The following is a 15,206-nucleotide window of genomic DNA, read 5'->3' as shown; positions in this document are numbered from 1 at the left end:
TTTCTTCTTCTTGTCACCCTTCTGTTGGGACTTGATGGAGGAAGAGGATTCCTCCGTGTGCTTGTGGGCGGACTCCCTTGAGTGCGTTCTCCCTGAGCTTGCGGACTTGTCGCCGGTCCCGATCTCCCTCTTGGTGGATGCTCCCGACATCACTTCGAGCGGTTAGGCTCTAATGAAGCACCGGGCTCCGATACCAATTGAAAGTCGCCTAGAGGGGGGTGAATAGGGCGAATCTGAAATTTACAAACTTAAGCACACACTACAAGCCGGGTTAGCGTTAGAATTAAATGCGAGTCCGAAAGAGAGGGTGAAAACAAATCACAAGCGAATAAGAACGGATGACACGTTGATTTGTTTTACCGAGGTTTGGTTCTTGCAAACCTACTCCCCGTTGAGGTGGTCACAAATACCGGGTCTCTTTCAACCCTTTCCCTCTCTCAAACGGTCACTTAGACCGAGTGAGCTTCACTTCTCAATCAAACGGGACACCAAGTCCCCACAAGGACCACCACACAATTGTTGTCTCTTGCCTTGGTTACAATTGAGTTGGAATCAAGAAAGAAAGAAGAAGAAAAGCAATCCAAGCGCAAGAGCTCAAATGAACACAAGTATCTCTCTCTCACTAGTCACTATTTGATTGGAATTGTCTTTGGACTTGGGAGAGGATTTGATCTCTTGTTTGTGTCTTGTATTGAATGCTATAGCTCTTGTATGAGGTGTGAAGGCTAAAAACTTGGATGCAATGAATGTTGGGTGGTTGGGGGTATTTATAGCCCCAACCACCAAATGAGCCGTTGGTGGAGGCTGCTGTCGCATGGCGCACCGGACAGTCCGGTGCGCCAGCCACTTCACCCGACCGTTAGGTTCGACTGTTGGAGCTTCTGTCTTCTGGGTCACCGGACAGGTCCTGTAGACTGTCTGGTGCGCCTTCTGGCACTGCTCTGACTTCTGCGCGCACTGTAGCGCATTAACTGCTCTCTGCAGACGACCGTTGGCGCGAAGTAGCCGTTGCTCTACTGGCACACCGGACAGTCCGGTGCTACACCGGACTGTCCGGTGAATTATAGCGGAGCGACTTCCAGAATTCCCGAAGGTGAGCTGTTAGGAGTTGAGTCCCCTGGTGCACCGGACACTGTCCGGTGGCACACCGAACAGTCCGATGCGCCAGACCAGGGCACACTTCGGTTGTCTTTTGCTCTCTTTGTTTGAACCCTTTCTTGGTCTTTTTATTGGTTTATTGTGAACCTTTGGCACCTGTAAAACTTATAGTCTAGAGCAAACTAGTTAGTTCAATTATTTGTGTTGGGCAATTCAACCACCAAAATCAATTAGGAAAAGGTGTAAGCCTATTTCCCTTTCACTATGAAGATACCTTAGACTTAAAGTGTTCAAGGTAGTCCTAGAGGTGGGCAGAGGCTTAGATACTTAATGATAAGGACCATGCTAATGAGATATAGAGTCACATTGATATAGACTAGAAGGGGTTTGTTTGGCTATAGGGCTACCGTGACTAGGGTTGAAGTAAGATATTTGTTGAGGCTTTACAAAGCTTGCTCAGCATTCTCAGTGAATTAGATGGGATCATAGCCCCGAACCCATTTAAAAAAGGGTAGCCCCCTTTCTCCTAACTTAGAAATAAAGTGGACAAGGGCTACCATGCATCTGATTAGGCACAAACCTGTTGAATGTGTCTCATAGGATGAATGAGCTCTATGGCTTAGACCTTTTATGGGTTTGCCTCGATTCCTTGATCAGATACTAGAAAAATCAATCAACTTTCCTACAAATACTCTAAATACGTAGTTCTTAGGGTTGAGCATCATACGAGTTTGATAAAGGCTTTCAAATACATCAGCTAAGTCCTAGATGGTCAAGTCACTCTATTAGGACTCAACTATGATGGCATCTACATAGACCTCAATGGTTTTGCCTATGCGATTGCCTAAGATAATGTGTGTTGTCTGCATAAAACTTGATAATGCATTTTGAATCCATAAGGCATATCCACATAGCAACACATGCCTCGAGGAGTTATAAAAGAAGTTTTATCCTCATCTTCCCTAACCATACTAATATGGTAGAAATTGGAGTACACTTCTATCTATAGCACTATATAATCCACCACATTAAACTTTGCAAAACCCACCCAACCAAAATCACCCCCACACCCATAATCTCCACTAAATCTAGCAAAAATTGGATCAAATCCAATGGAAAATATAAGTCGAATCATCTCTCATCACTCATTCCTCCCCTCTCCCTCCCCCACAGCCCACCACACCCAGCCTCCCTCGCGTCCCTATCACCCCCTTCCCCTCACTCGCGCCACCGTCGTCGTCAACCCTCCCCTCTCTAGGATCGTAGCGTTAGCATGGGCTATATTCTAGTAAAAGATAAAAGTTCACACCTAAAAATAGAGTCTACTATATTATGAATGCAAGGGAGAGGGTATGGATCTTTGGGGCATGCCTTGATGAGGTAAGCCTAGTCAATGCACATTAGAAGCTTACCCCCAACATTTGGGAAAATGACGGGGTTGGCTAGCCACTCAGGGTGCTATAATTCATAGATGAAGCCAACATAGAGGAGTTTGTTGATCTTGGCACAGATGAACTCCTGATGCTCGATAGACTGCCTCTACATTTTTTGTCGGACGGGTCATCCTTCGAGGCGGACCACTAGATTATGCTCAATCACCTTCCTAGGACCCCAAATATGTTAGAAGGTTCCCACATGAATGCTTTGACATGAGACTGGTGAAAGGTGATGAGCATGAGATCCTATTTGACCCCTAGGTTCCTGCTAATGTAGGTTTTCTAAGAAGCCTTCCCGCTAGTTTTCGCAAGTTTGATGGTGACATAGTTTGGTTCCATTAAGTGCAACCTTCCTTTAGAGTGGTGCATGTAGATTAGAACCATACTTAGTGGTGCATGTAGCTTCTCGACTACTACTAAGGCCTTTGATCGATCGAAGAGATGAAGATAACACTGTTGGGCCCCAACATCTTGATGACTAGATATTCATATAAGGTATACGCCATGAATCTATAGAGCATGGGGCGCCCAAAAGGATGGCATTGTAGGGCAATTGGATCTCACTGATTATTTATACTCCATGCAGAAGTTCCCCTATGTGCTAAAGGTGACCAACAACTTGATGGAGTTGATTAGAGGATCACCCCAGGGGTATTCCTATAAATAAGCATGTGACTTTGAGCTTCAGACCTAGTATCTACATCTCATCGAAGGCATACTTCGATAAGACATTGAGGCCATCCTCACCATCAGCCAGGAAATGCCTAAGTTTGATGTTGTTGGTGGTATGGGAGGCGACAAGAGGGAGGATCCCTATGCCTTCCATGTTTCTAGGGCAATTGGAGGAATCGAAAGACAAAGGAGTACTATACCACTTAAGGCCTTGATAGAGTGGTGTTATGGAATCTTGGCATGCATGTCCCGATGTAGGAGCCTAAGGGTACATCAAGAGCCTAAACCTTGATGGTTTCATAGTTGATGGACATTGTTCACTTCAGGTCTAGGAATTTTAGGCCATCATTGATATCATCATGGAATGACACTAATTGATTGGAGTCACAACCTTTCTTATTCTAACACCATGGGGTCCTATCATTGCGGCTGTCATTTAGGACACATGTGGTGGGTGCGCCATTGGTTGGTGCGCTTCTAATCAAGGTACTTTTGGTAGGAGCCCCCGTCCAGCCCAAATACATATATGCGTACGACATACACAAATGTCAGAAGAAATTTTATACGATGAGAAGCGACAAGTAAGTTTTTATGATTTCAATGTAATAATATATATTATAGTAAGTTATATGCAATGAGTTTTTATATATTTATATATAGTTATATATGGCTTCCATATAAATTTTCGCTTAGCGCCTCCGAAATGTCAGGACAGGCCCTGTGTGTATGGGGTAGTATTTCCTGGTGCCCTAGGGCGTCGGGTGAGGTTGCTTCTTGGCCTTAGGGCCAGGTTCATCATCATTTTTTTTTGTGTGAAAGCATAGATTTGGAATCATTTTTATTTGTACTTAGGCAAACTTAATATATTTTAGAACTGTATTCTTCTACGAACGAAGGAAGCATTTTATTCGTGTGCTTATTTAATTTATTGATCTAGTCTCCAAACGCTAATTGGACAAGCGTGTGTTTGCAGAAACAGGTAGAGACATAAAAAATGCTTACGGTATTGAAGTAAAACCCCGTCCCAAAATAAATGTGCATCTCACACTTTAAAAGGTCAACTGATTTAAATATGATTAGATCTCTATAGAAAGTAGTAGTAACATTTTTGCCTCTAAACATGTTTATTACAATAAAAAAATATAGGATATGATTAATCTAATGACATTTATTAAATATTATAGAGCTTAGTAAATTTAATATATGTTTTTGTTAAAGTTAAGGTTTGTTGAGATGTGTAATTATTTTAGAGCTGAGTAGTATCAGTGTGGACTATCAAGAAATGACTGAACACAAGTTGGGCAGTTGACAAACCAATTACAGCGTATAAATATGTGGTGTTTTGGATAAGGTAATTCGTCCAAACACTAATTATCTTACCCTAAATTCGTATAAGAACAAACTAATTTGTCCTAGACATCATAATTTAGAAACAGACGTGTACACCTTTATTACACCCACTACATATTATGTTTTATATAAGAAAATCGCACACATACATAGGGACGTCTTTTTATAGGCTAAGTTAACACTGAGCTTATAACGGAATAGGGTTAGCTGGAGATTTCTTTAAAAAAAAAGAGGGGCAATGATGCAATGTTCAAAAAAATAGAAGTAAAAAATGGAATTAGAGTCATGAGCAACCATGCAATTGTCCCATCTATTAATCACATGAAAAGTATGAAACGCCGCCCATGTAAGTTGTACATGTAACATTGCTAGGTTATGGTCGATGAATGGGAGCAACGAGGCAATATGAAATTTATTGGATAATGGATAATGGCTGGAGTCACTTCAGCACACGATGTAGGCAAAAGAATATTGTGACATGCGAGAGCGAGCATGTGGGGTTGAGAACAGGGCGAAAGCATGGTTGGGATAAGAAGATAAGCGCGCCACTAACACACATGCTTTTAGGCTTTACCACTTGTTTAGTCTCTTCTTCGCAACCGATGGGAAAACATGTCTGATTGCTAGTTGCAAACTGAAATACTAGATAACAATGCTCTGAACTGCAAAAAATGGGACTGAAGGTGCAGTGTGATGATATGATATCGTCATGAAGATCCACATGCTGCTAGTGCTAGGCTGCTATAGGGCAGAGAGTTGCATGGTACTTAGCAAACAAGTGGAATGCTTGCTGTGCTGACTTTTGCTAGAAATTAAACCGAGAGATCGCGCTGGAACAGATAGGTGGCTTGATTTGTTCATGGGCGGCTAGAGCTGGAGTGGTGACTGGTGGAGTGTCAAGAGGAGCACTGAACCGGTCGAGAAAGGGCATGATGGAGGGGCCATTTGTAGAATTGTCTCGTGTGGTGAATCGTGTGTGTGGGTGGAAATAAAATAAAACGTACCTCTCACTACTTAATAAAGGTGCTCCTCGTTTGGTAGCGGAGCCAGGGAGGAAGAACCACACAAAAGGTCGTAAAATTTCCAAAGTGCTCTCCTGAATCACAGGTAACTCTACGTCGTTCGGTGAAATCTAGGTTCCTACAAAGAAGAATACGACCTTGTGCCATCATGGACCGTTCGACCAATGCGTATGGACCGATCAACGCATATGGAAGATCCGCTCCCATAGTATGGTCACGGACCGTCCGTCTTCGAGCCACGAACAGTATGCGCCGCCGCAGGGAGCACCACTAGGTGGCCCTAGTGACTCATCGTGGAACGTCGCCGCCAACCACCTCGCATAGCTGAATCTAAGGTATTGCTCATCATAAAAAGGCCCTAGGCTTCGTTGTTGTTTGGTCCCAAATAGGTAGTGGCCAACATAGAGCTGATTCAGTGCTCTAAAAATCTTCAACTTTATTTGACCCTACATCATCTAAAGGTGTCTTGGGTGGTTTGCTAACCCCAAGACCACCGACATAGAGAAATCGCTCCTGCAGCGAGGTCGTGGACCGTCTGGCCGTAAGCCGTGGATACTCTGCACAGTCGCAGAGAGTACCGTCAGGTGATTCATTCTAGTGATTGGTGCCAAATCGTTGCCAACACCTACAAGATTTAGAGCCAAGATGTAGGACGGAAACGATGTTGTATTAATGAAAATACTGAGCATGAGCTTCAAACTCTTGTAGTAGACACATTGCAAAAGAAAAGAAAATTGGTCGGTAGGGGAAAGACCGTCCCCACAGTATTATATTAAGAAGAAGCTCAATTAGGAGCCCCGACTAAGAAAGGTCACGAAAGCTTGTCCCCCGTACAATATGAGGGTCTACCCCTTATAGGCCAGATCATTACTCGTGCTTTAAGCCCTCCCGACCCCTACACGAGGATCCGCTCTCCATAGATCGGTCCATCTCGTGTCCACCACGACCACGGAAACCAGCGAGTGACCTTTTTTAATCATAGCCTAAAATCCGCCCCCATAGGTCAGTCTGGTATTTGAATTAAGGACCCAAGGAGTGCTACTCAGACCACCTAACCAACTCAGCTAGAGCTCTTTCGTTAGTAGTTAGTAGATACGCTGCAAAAGAATCACACTTCCAAATAATATAATTCTCGCTCGTGGAATAGTCAAATTATTTTAAATTAGACCAAGTATAGAAATAAATACTAACATTTATGACACGGTTAAGATAAATTAACGGCTTCAAAATGGTGATGTGATTAATTGAATGTGAACAAAGGGAGGATGCCCATGTGCAGCACGGATATGATGGCTCAGCCGTTTCCAGGGGTAGCCATGAATTTGGATTTTTAGTGGTGTCTTCACTTCCAAGCTTCCGTCTGGAATGATTTGGAGCTTCCTATCAATTGTTTCCCGATGAAAACATCTTAGAATTGTTTCTAGTTATCTCTTTTGGGCTTTGCAAACTGTGGCTTTCTAATGAAACGATGGGCTTTCTTCTCCAATCTGCCATTGGTGGCTATGCGGGGGATTTCAAGGTCTTGCAACTATCGGAGCGAGTTTTTCGTTTCTCGATTTTCTCGAAGAAAATTGGCTTCTCTATTTATAAATTGAAATCTTGTGATTGTGCTTACTTCAAAGCTTAATTATTTTCATCTTTGGAATTTTGGTGGGCCTAATTGGGTTCGTGAATTTGAGGCATTCTGTTTGGAGGAGGATTCTTCTTGGAGTAAGGTTTCCAGGAAATCTAGATATTATATGTCATATGCTGAATATGTTAGATCAAAAGTTTTGACAGAGCCCAACTCTATTTCCCTCAGACATTTATCTGCGCCCCATAATAATTTGTCCTATGTCATTCCCTAGAAGTCGGTGTTCGAGTTCGACATGATTCATTCAGATCTTTGTGGTGTTGTTCACTCCAATCAGAAGACAAAGAATAGGGAGGTTTGTTCCTCTAATCATTTTGAAGTTTGAGAATTCAACTTTCAAATTCCCGACAACTTAATGCCTTCATTCCGACCAATTATCTGGTAAATTTCCTAGACGGTATCGTGGTCCAATCCATAGGTCAAGTTTCATTTTTAGGCCCAAAAGACCTTTTGGCCTAGGTTAGCAGATGGCATGTGCATGTTGTTTTAGTTCAAGGCACAATACATCCGTGTCGTCAGCCTATTGATGTTTGTTATGTAAGCAATCAGGACATTATCAAGTAGCTTGTAATCGACATAACTCAATGATTGGTTTTCAAATGGACCGTCTAATTATTAATACATTTACATGTAAACTCAAGGGTGTTACTTAGGCCTCACCACCAGATCTATGGTTCTGATCGCCTCTTGGCTCTCTGACTGGTGGGACACTACTCTTCACCACCTTTTCGGAGTTCACTAGGGCGATCAATTTTAGATGCACCTCTTCATCTTCGACAGACGCCAAGGAACACCCCACTGCTCAACAAAACCCCCTCTCCACACGTCAACTCCATGCAATTGCAACATCCTTCACCGAGCGCTCTACACTTGTCATCCCTAACAACGATGGTTCAATCAAACATGGCGTATGAGAGTCACCTAAAGGGGGTGAATAGGTGATGCCTGGAAATCAAAACTTAAACACAAACTTGGATCACAAATGAAAAGTTATTGCAAACTAAGATCCAAGAGAGTGAGAAGAAAGAGAGAAGTTCTCTTCACTTTATTGCTCTTACAAGATGTGAAATTAACTTATAGCAATATTGCAAGCGAATATAAGAACTTAGAGAGGAAGAAACAATCGCAAAGAGAAAAGCACACAAGACAGTGATTTTATCTCGTGGTTCAGTAAAGCCTCAAATGCTTATCTACTCCACGTTGTGCTGCCCTGATAGACAAGGTGTAAAACCCAAAATTGGTAGGAGAAAAAATAATAATAATAATGATGGAATAAATAAATAAATATATTTAAGATAGTGTTTTAGGGATTTTGAAACCTTTGGATATTATTGGGATTCTCATGCTTTTGAATGTCCAATTGAATAGAATTAAGCTAGCCAAATAACAAAATAAATAGATATAGAATTATGCACCTCGTGATGGAGTTCTTGCATTTTTACCTTTGTACTCAAAATTTTGAGACATGTTTAAGTTTGAAAAGTAGAATATAGGGAGGTTTGTTCCTCTAATTATTTGGAAGTTCGAGAAATCAACTTTCAAATTCCCGACAACTTAATGCCTTCATTCCGACCAATTATTTGGTAAATTTCCTAGACGGTTTCCTGGTCCAGTCTGTAGGTCAAGTTTCATTTTTAGGCCCAAAAGACCTTTTGGCCTAGGTTAGCAGATGGCATGTGCATGTTGTTTTAGTTCAAGGCACAGTACATCCGTGTCGTTAGCCTATTGATGTTTGTTATGTAAGCAATCAGGACATTATCAAGTAGTTTGTAATCGACATAACTCAATGATTGGTTTTCAAATGGATAGTCTAATTATTAATACATTTATATGTAAACTCAAGGGTGTTACTTAGGCCTCACCACCAGATCTCTGGTTCTGATCGCCTCTTGGCTCTCTGACTGGTGGGACACTACTCTTCACCACCTTTTCGGAGTTCACTATGGCGATCAATCCTAGATGCACCTCTTCATCTTCGACATACGCCAAGGAACACCCCACTGGTCAACAAAACCCCCTCAACTCCATGCAACTGCAACATCCTTCACCGAGCGCTCTGCACTTGTCGTCCCCAACAACGATGGTTCAATCAAGCATGGCGTATGGGAGTCACCTAAAGGGGGTGAACAGGTGATGCCTGGAAATCTAAACTTAAACACAAACTTGGATCACAAATGAAAAGTTATTGCAAACTAAGATCCAAGAGAGTGAGAAGAAAGAGAGAAGTTCTCTTCACTTTATTGCTCTTATAAGAAGTGAAATTAACTTATAGCAATATTGCAAGCGAGTAAAGAACTTAGAGAGGAAGAAACAATCGAAAGAGAAAAGCACACAAGACAATGATTTTATCTCGTGGTTCAGTAAAGCCTCAAATGCTTATCTACTCCACGTTGTGCTGTCCCGATAGATAAGGTGTAAAGCCCAAAATTGGTAGGAAAAAAATAATAATAATGATGAAATAAATAAATATATTTAAGATAGTGTTTTAGGGATTTTTGAAACCTTTGGATATTATTGGGATTCTCATGCTTTTGAATGTCAAATTGAATAGAATTAAGCTAGCCAAATAACAAAATAAATAGATATAGAATTATGCACCTCGTGATGGAGTTCTTGCATTTTTACCTTTGTACTCAAAATTTTGAGACAAGTTTAAGTTTGAAAAGTAGAATATAGGGAGGTTTGTTCCTCTAATTATTTGGAAGTTCGAGAAATCAACTTTCAAATTCCCGACAACTTAATGCCTTCATTCCGACCAATTATTTGGTAAATTTCCAAGATGATTTCCTGGTCCAGTCCATAGGTCAAGTTTCATTTTTAGGCCCAAAAGACCTTTTGGCCTAGGTTAGCAGATGGCATGTGAAAGGGAAATAGGCTTACACCTTTTCCTAAATTGATTTTGGTGGTTGAATTGCCCAACACAAATAATTGGACTAACTAGTTTGCTCTAGTCTATAAAGTTTTACAGGTGCCAAAGGTTCACAATAAGCAAATAAAAAGACCAAGAAAGGGTTCAAACAAAGAGAGCAAAAGACAACCCAAAGGCACCCTGGTTTGGCGCACCGGACTGTCCGATGTGCCATCGGACAGTGTCCGGTGCACCAGGGCACTCGAAGCTGAACTTGCCACCTTCGGGAAAATGGGAGACCGCTCCGCTATAATTCACCGGACTGTCCGGTGAAGCACCGGACAGTGTCTGGTGTCACACCGGACTGTCCGGTGTGCCATCGGAGTAACGGCTACTTTGCGCGCAAAGGTCGACTGCAACACATTTAATGCGCGCCTGCGCGCGCAGAGGACAGAGCACGCGCAGTTGGCGCACCGGACAGTCTCTGTAGACTGTCCGGTGCACCACCGGACAGCCAGAGGCCCCACCAGTCAGAGCTCCAACGGTCGAACCCTAACGGCCGGATGACGTGGCTGGCGCACCGGACAGTGTCCGGTGGCGCACCGGACTGTCCGGTGCGCCATGCGACAGCAGCCTTCCAACGACCACTTTTTGGTGGTTGGGGCTATAAATACCCCAACCACCCCACATTCAATTGCATCCAAGTTTTCCACCTTCAACACATTACAAGAGCTATAGCATTCAATTCTAGACACAACCAAAGAGATCAAATCCTCTCCCAAGTCCGGAATCACTCCAAATCAAATAGTGACTAGAGAGAGCGACATTTGTGTTCATTTGAGCTCTTGCGCTTGGATTACTTCTTTTCTTTCTCATTCTTTCTTGTGATCAAACTCAATTGTAACCAAGGCAAGAGACACCAATTGTGTGGTGGTCCTTGCGGGAACTTTGTGTTCCGTTTGATTGAGAAGAGAAGCTCACTCGGTCTAAGTGACCGTTTGAGAGAGGGAAAGGGTTGAAAGAGACCCGGTCTTTGTGACCACCTCAACGGGGAGTATGTTTGCAAGAACCAAACCTTGATAAAACAAATCATCGTGTCTCACTCTTTGTTTGCCCGCGATTTATTTTTCACCCTCTCTCTCTCGGACTCGTTTATATTTCTAACGCTAACCCGGCTTGTAGTTGTGCTTAAGTTTATAAATTTCAGATTCGCCCTATTCACCCCCCTCTAGGCGACTTTCAATTGGTATCAGAACCCGATGCTTCATTAGAGCCTAACCGCTCGAAGTGATGTCGGGAGCATCCGCCAAGAGGGATCTCGGGACCGGCGAGAAGACCGCCACAAGCCATGGGAAAGCTCCATCCGGGGAGTCCGCCAACAAGGTGAAGGGATCCCCTTCACACAACAAGTCGCGTCGGAGCGATGACAAGAAGAAGAAGATGAGGAAGGTGGTCTACTACGAGACCGACTCCTCGTCGCCATCCACCTCTGGCTCCGACATGTCGTCCATAACTTCTAAGCGCCATGAGCGCAAAAAGTTTAGTAAGATTCCCCTACACTACCCTCGCATTCCAAAACGTACTCCATTACTTTTCATCCCATTAGTCAAACCACCCATGTTTGATGGTGAAGATTATAATATGTGGAGTGATAAAATGAGGCATCATCTAACCTCACTCCACACTAGCATTTGGGATGTTGTTGAAATTGGAGTACAGGTACCATCACCGGGGGATGAAGACTATGATTCGGACGAGGTCGCCCAAATCCGACACTTCAACTCTCAAGCCACCACTATAATCCTCGCCTCTCTAAGTCGAGAGGAGTATAACAAGGTGCAAGGATTAAAAAGCGCCAAGGAGATTTGGGACGTACTCAAGACCGCGCACGAAGGAGACGAGGTGACTAAAATCACCAAGCGGGAAACGATCGAGGGGGGGCTCGGTCGCTTCCGTCTTCGCCAAGGGGAGGAGCCACAAGACATGTACAATCGCTTGAAGACCTTGGTGAACCAAGTGCGCAACCTCGGGAGCACCAAATGGGATGACCATGAGATGGTCAAGGTTATTCTAAGATCCCTTGTTTTTCTTAATCCTACGCAAGTTCAATTAATTCGTGGTAATCCTAGATATACACTAATGTCTCCCGAGGAAGTAATAGGAAACTTTGTGAGCTTTGAGTTGATGATCAAAGGCTCAAAGAAAATCATCGAGCTAGATGGCCCCTCCACGTCCGAAGCACAACCGGTCGCATTCAAGGCAACGGAGGAGAAAAAGGAGGAGTCTACATCAAGTAGACAACCCATCGACGCCTCTAAGCTCGACAATGAGGAGATGGCGCTCATCATCAAAAGCTTCCGCCAAATCCTCAAACAAAGGAGGGGGAAGGACTACAAATCCCGCTCCAAGAAAGTGTGCTACAAGTGTGGTAAGTCCGGTCATTTCATTGCTAAATGTCCATTATCTAGTGATAGTGACAGGGGCGACGACAAGAAGGGAAAGAGGAAAGAAAAGAAGAGATACTACAAGAAGAAGGGCGGCGATGCCCATGTGTGTCGCGAGTGGGACTCCGACGAGAGCTCCTCCGACTCCTCCTCCGATGAGGACGCCGCCAACATCGCCGTCACCAAGGGACTCCTCTTCCCCAACGTCGGCCACAAGTGCCTCATGGAAAAGGACGGCAAAAGGAAGAAAGTAAAATCAAGATCCTCCACTAAATATGAAACCTCTAGTGATGAGGGCAATTGTAGTGATGAGGAGGATAATTTGCGTACCCTTTTTGCCAACCTAAACATGCAACAAAAAGAAAAATTAAATGAACTAATTAGTGCTATTCATGAGAAGGATGAACTCTTGGACTCCCAAGAGGACTTCCTAATTAAAGAAAATAAGAAGCATATTAAGGTTAAGGATGCTTATGCTCTAGAAGTAGAAAAATGTGAAAGATTATCTAGTGAGCTAAGCAAGTGCCATGATATTATTATCAACCTTAGAAATGAGAATGCTAATTTAATAGCTAAGGTTGATTCAAATGTATGTGATGATTCAATTTCCATTCTTAGAGATGATAATGTTGATTTGCTTGCTAGAACTGAAAAATTGAATGATTCACTTGCTAGCCTTAGGATTGAAAATGAAAAATTGATTGCTAAGGCTAAAGAATTAGATGTTTGCAATTCCGATCTTAGAGATAAGAATGATATTCTACGTGCTAAGATTATTGAACTTAATTCTTGCAAACCCTCTACATCTACCATTGAGCATGTTACTATTTGTACTAGATGTAGAGATGTTAACATTGATGCTATTCATGATCACATAGCTTTAATTAAACAACAAAATGATCATATAGCAAAATTAGATGCTAAAATCGCCGAGCATGAGATAGATAATGAAAAATTTAAATTTGCTCGTAGTATGCTCTATAGTGGGAGACGCCCTGGCATCAAGGATGGCATTGGCTTCCAAAAAGGGGACAATGTCAAACTTAATGTCCCTCCTAAGAAATTGTCTAACTTTGTAAAGGGCAAGGCTCCCATGCCTCAGGATAACGAGGGTTACATTTTGTACCCTGCCGGTTATCTTGAGAGCAAAATTAGGAGAATTCATTCTAGGAAGTCTCACTCTGGCCCTAATCATGCTTTTATGTATAAGGGTGAGACATCTAGCTCTAGGCAATCAACCCGTGCAAAATTGCCTAAGAAGAAAACTCCTATTGCATCAAATGATTCTAAAATTTCATTTAAAACTTTTGATGCATCTTATGTTTTAACTAACAAATTCGGCAAGGTAGTTGCCAAGTATGTTGGGGGCAAGCACAAGGGGTCAAAGACTTTTGTTTGGGTACCCAAAGTTCTTGTATCTAATGTCAAAGGACCCAAAACCATTTGGGTACCTAAAATCAAGAACTAAACTTGTTTTGTAGGTTTATGCATCTGGGGGCTCAAGTTGGATCATCGATAGCGGGTGCACAAACCACATGACAGGGGAGAAGAGAATGTTCTCCTCCTATAAGAAAAACCAAGATCCCCAATGAGCTATCACATTTGGGGATGGAAATCAAGGTTTGGTCAAAGGATTGGGTAAAATTGCTATATCACCTGACCATTCCATTTCCAATGTTTTCTTGTAGATTCTTTAGATTACAATTTGCTTTCAGTTTCGCAATTATGTAAAATGGGCTACAACTGTATTTTTACAGATACAGGTGTCACTGTCTTTAGAAGATGTGATGATTCAATAGCATTTAAGGCAGTGTTAGAGGGTCAGCTATACCTGGTAGATTTTGATAGAGCTGAACTCAACACTTGCTTAATTGCTAAGACTAACATGGGCTGGCTCTGGCATCGCCGACTAGCACATGTTGGAATGAAGAATCTTCACAAACTTCTAAAGGGAGAACACATTTTGGGACTAACAAATGTTCATTTTGAGAAAGACAGGGTTTGTAGCGCATGTCAGGCAGGAAAGCAAGTTGGTGTTCATCATCCACACAAGAACATCATGACGACTAACTGGCCACTCGAGCTCCTACACATGGACCTATTTGGCCCGATAGCTTACATAAGCATCGGTGGGAGTAAGTACTATCTAGTTATTGTGGATGATTATTCTCGCTTCACTTGGTGTTCTTTTTGCAGGAAAAATCTCATACCCAAGAGACCTTAAAGGGATTCTTGAGACGGGCTCAAAATGAGTTCGGCTTAAGGATCAAAAAGATTAGAAGCGACAACGGGACGGAGTTCAAGAACTCTCAAATCGAAGGCTTCCTTGAGGAGGAGGGCATCAAGCATGAGTTCTCTTCTCCCTACACGCCACAACAAAATGGTGTAGTGGAGAGGGAGAATTGAACTCTATTGGACATGGCAAGAACCATGCTTGATGAGTACAAGACTTCGGATCGGTTTTGGGCCGAGGCGGTCAACACCGCTTGCTACGCCATCAACCGATTGTATCTACACCGAATCCTCAAGAAGACATCATACGAACTCCTAACCGGTAAAAAGCCCAATGTTTCATATTTTAGAGTCTTTGGTAGCAAATGCTTTATTCTTGTTAAAAGTGGTAGAAAATCTAAATTTGCTCCTAAGGCTGTAGAAGGCTTTTTACTAGGATATGATTCAAACACAAGGGCATATAGAGTCTTT

This window comes from Zea mays, chromosome 8 (genome assembly GCF_902167145.1).
Source record: "Zea mays cultivar B73 chromosome 8, Zm-B73-REFERENCE-NAM-5.0, whole genome shotgun sequence".
In the NCBI taxonomy this organism is placed as follows: Eukaryota; Viridiplantae; Streptophyta; class Magnoliopsida; order Poales; family Poaceae; genus Zea; species Zea mays.
This window is presented reverse-complemented; position numbering follows the sequence as displayed.